This window comes from Oncorhynchus keta, chromosome 13 (genome assembly GCF_023373465.1).
Source record: "Oncorhynchus keta strain PuntledgeMale-10-30-2019 chromosome 13, Oket_V2, whole genome shotgun sequence".
NCBI lineage: Eukaryota > Metazoa > Chordata > Actinopteri > Salmoniformes > Salmonidae > Oncorhynchus > Oncorhynchus keta.
Window position 1 is genome coordinate 2,281,191 of NC_068433.1, and position 3,912 is coordinate 2,285,102.

A 3,912-nucleotide genomic window follows, 5' to 3' on the forward strand; every position below is an offset into this window, starting at 1 on the left:
GACAGACCAGGGCAGATGGTGAACAGAGAGATGTGGAGTGTAGTGGGGGTACCTGTATCAGACAGGTAAAGACAGACCAGGGCAGATGGTGAACAGAGAGATGTGGAGTGTAGTGGGGGTACCTGTACCAGACAGGTAAAGACAGACCAGGGCAGATGGTGAACAGAGAGATGTGGAGTGTAGTGGGGGTACCTGTACCAGACAGGGGGAGACAGACCAGGGCAGATGGTGAACAGAGAGATGTGGAGTGTAGTGGGGGTACCTGTATCAGACAGGTAAAGACAGACCAGGGCAGATGGTGAACAGAGAGGGGTGAGTATGGTGGAGGTACCTGTACCAGACAGGTAAAGACAGACCAGGGCAGATGGTGAACAGAGAGATGTGGAGTGTAGTGGGGGTACCTGTATCAGACAGGTAAAGACAGACCAGGGCAGATGGTGAACAGAGAGGGGTGAGTATGGTGGAGGTACCTGTACCAGACAGGTAAAGACAGACCAGGGCAGATGATGAACAGAGAGATGTGGAGTGTAGTGGGGGTACCTGTACCAGACAGGGGGAGACAGACCAGGGCAGATGGTGAACAGAGAGATGTGGAGTGTAGTGGGGGTACCTGTACCAGACAGGGGGAGACAGACCAGGGCAGATGGTGAACAGAGAGATGTGGAGTGTAGTGGGGGTACCTGTACCAGACAGGGGGAGACAGACCAGGGCAGACGGTGAACAGAGAGGGGTGAGTGTAGTGGGGGTACCTGTACCAGACAGGGGGAGACAGACCAGGGCAGATGGTGAACAGAGAGGGGTGAGTGTAGTGGGGGTACCTGTACCAGACAGGGGGAGACAGACCAGGGCAGATGGTGAACAGAGAGGGGTGGAGTGTAGTGGGGGTACCTGTACCAGACAGGTAAAGACAGACCAGGGCAGATGGTGAACAGAGAGGGGTGGAGTGTAGTGGGGGTACCTGTACCAGACAGGGGGAGACAGACCAGGGCAGACGGTGAACAGAGAGGGGTGGAGTGTAGTGGGGGTACCTGTACCAGACAGGGGGAGACAGACCAGGGCAGATGGTGAACAGAGAGATGTGGAGTGTAGTGGGGGTACCTGTACCAGACAGGGGGAGACAGACCAGGGCAGATGGTGAACAGAGAGATGTGGAGTGTAGTGGGGGTACCTGTACCAGACAGGTAAAGACAGACCAGGGCAGATGGTGAACAGAGAGATGTGGAGTGTAGTGGGGGTACCTGTACCAGACAGGGGGAGACAGACCAGGGCAGATGGTGAACAGAGAGATGTGGAGTGTAGTGGGGGTACCTGTACCAGACAGGGGGAGACAGACCAGGGCAGATGGTGAACAGAGAGATGTGGAGTGTAGTGGGGGTACCTGTACCAGACAGGGGGAGACAGACCAGGGCAGATGGTGAACAGAGAGGGGTGAGTATGGTGGAGGTACCTGTACCAGACAGGTAAAGACAGACCAGGGCAGATGGTGAACAGAGAGATGTGGAGTGTAGTGGGGGTACCTGTACCAGACAGGTAAAGACAGACCAGGGCAGATGGTGAACAGAGAGGGGTGAGTATGGTGGAGGTACCTGTACCAGACAGGGGGAGACAGACCAGGGCAGATGGTGAACAGATCACCAGGTGGATTCCAAGCAGCAGTGCAGCAGGTAACAGGAGTAGGTGTGGTGTGGGGTGGCATGTAGCCAAGTGGTTAGAACGTTGGGCCAGTAACCGAAAGGCTGTTCGATCCTGATTCTACCTGGATTATATTTGAGAGGCTGTGTTCTGTTAGACAGGTAACTCTTCATCCACATTATAGCAGGGGGTGTAAAGTCATAAGACATACGTTTTCCAGCAGCAAACTATGATCAATAATGTCAAACCTGCACTGTAAGTCTAACAAGACAGCACCCAAAATAATTTTATTATCAATTTCTCTCTGCCAATCATGGGTAATTTGTATAAGTGCTGTGCTTGTTGAGTGTCCTTCCCTATAAGCGTGCTGAACGTCAGTTTGTTCACTGTGTAATAGCATTGTATCTGGTCAAACACAATGGGTGTGTGCTTATTAGTACCTGGAATAAGCAATTTCAAGTGCAGCGTCTGTTTGCTCCTCATTACACACCACAGACCAACAAATATGATTTACATCTACATATGAATCACTACAGAACCTTTTGTATGACCTCTTATAAACTATAGTAGGCCCAGCCTTTGGAACCTTGGTTTTCCTAAATATGGCTATTTTATTGTGATCACTACATCCGATGGATTTGGATACTGCTTTAAAGCTAATCTCTGCAGCATTAGTAAAGATGTGATCAATACATGTTGATGATTTCATTCCTGTGCTGTTTGTAACTACCCTGGTAGGTTGACTGATAACCTGAACCAGGTTGCAGGTACTGGTTACAGTTTGAAGTTTTTTCTTGAGTGGGCAGCTTGTCAATATTTAAGTCACCTAGAAAATATACTTCTCTGTTGATACATACATTATCAAGCATTTCACACATATTATCCAGATACTGACTGTTAGCATTTTGTCTATAGCAGCTTCCCACCAGAATGGGCTTTAGGTGAGGCAGATGAACCTGTAGCCATATGACTTCAACAGTATTTAACATTATCCAGATACTGACTGTTAACACTTGGTGGTCTATAGCAGCTTCCCACCAGAATGGGCTTTAGGTGAGGCAGATGAACCTGTAGCCATATGACTTCAACAGTATTTAACATTATCCAGATACTGACTGTTAACACTTGGTGGTCTATAGCAGCTTCCCACCAGAATGGGCTTTAGGTGAGGCAGATGAACCTGTAGCCATGAACCTGTAGTCAACAGTATTTAACATGAGAAAGTGTTTCTGCACCTGGACTACTGCTCAGTAGTGGTCAGGTGCCACAAAGATGGACTTGGGAAAATTGCAGTTGTCTCAGAACAGGGCAGCACGGCTGGCCTTTAAATGTACACAGAGAGCTAACGTTAATGACATGCATGTCAATCTCTCATGGCTCAAAGAGGAGGAGAGATCAACTTCATCACTACTTGTTTTTATAAGAGGTGTTGACAAGCTGAATGTACCAAGCTGTCCGTTTAAAATACTTGCACACATCTCAGAAACCCAAGCCTACCCCACAAGACAAGCCACCAGAGGTCTCTTCACAATCCAAGCCAGAACAGATTATGGGAGGCTCACAGTACTACATAGAGCCATGACTACATGGAACTCTATTCCACAGTACTACATAGAGCCATGACTACATGGAACTCTATTCCACAGTACTACATAGAGCCATGACTACATGGAACTCTATTCCACAGTACTACATAGAGCCATGACTACATGGAACTCTATTCCACAGTACTACATAGAGCCATGACTACATGGAACTCTATTCCACAGTACTACATAGAGCCATGACTACATGAAACTCTATTCCACAGTACTACATAGAGCCATGACTACATGGAACTCTATTCCACAGTACTACATAGAGCCATAACTACATGAAACTCTATTCCACAGTACTACATAGAGCCATGACTACATGAAACTCTATTCCACAGTACTACATAGAGCCATGACTACATGAAACTCTATTCCACAGTACTACATAGAGCCATGACTACATGGAACTCTATCCCACAGTACTCCATAGAGCCATGACTACATGAAACTCTATCCCACAGTACTACATAGAGCCATGACTACATGAAACTCTATTCCACAGTACTACATAGAGCCATGACTACATGGAACTCTATCCCACATCAGGTAACTGATGCAGCAGTAGAATACTGTCTGTACCTGTGTGTGAAGACACTCCAAAGGTACAAACACACACATTGTTGTATGGCGGTATTATACATGTTGTATTGTAGATACAGTACCATTCAAAGTATGGACACACGTA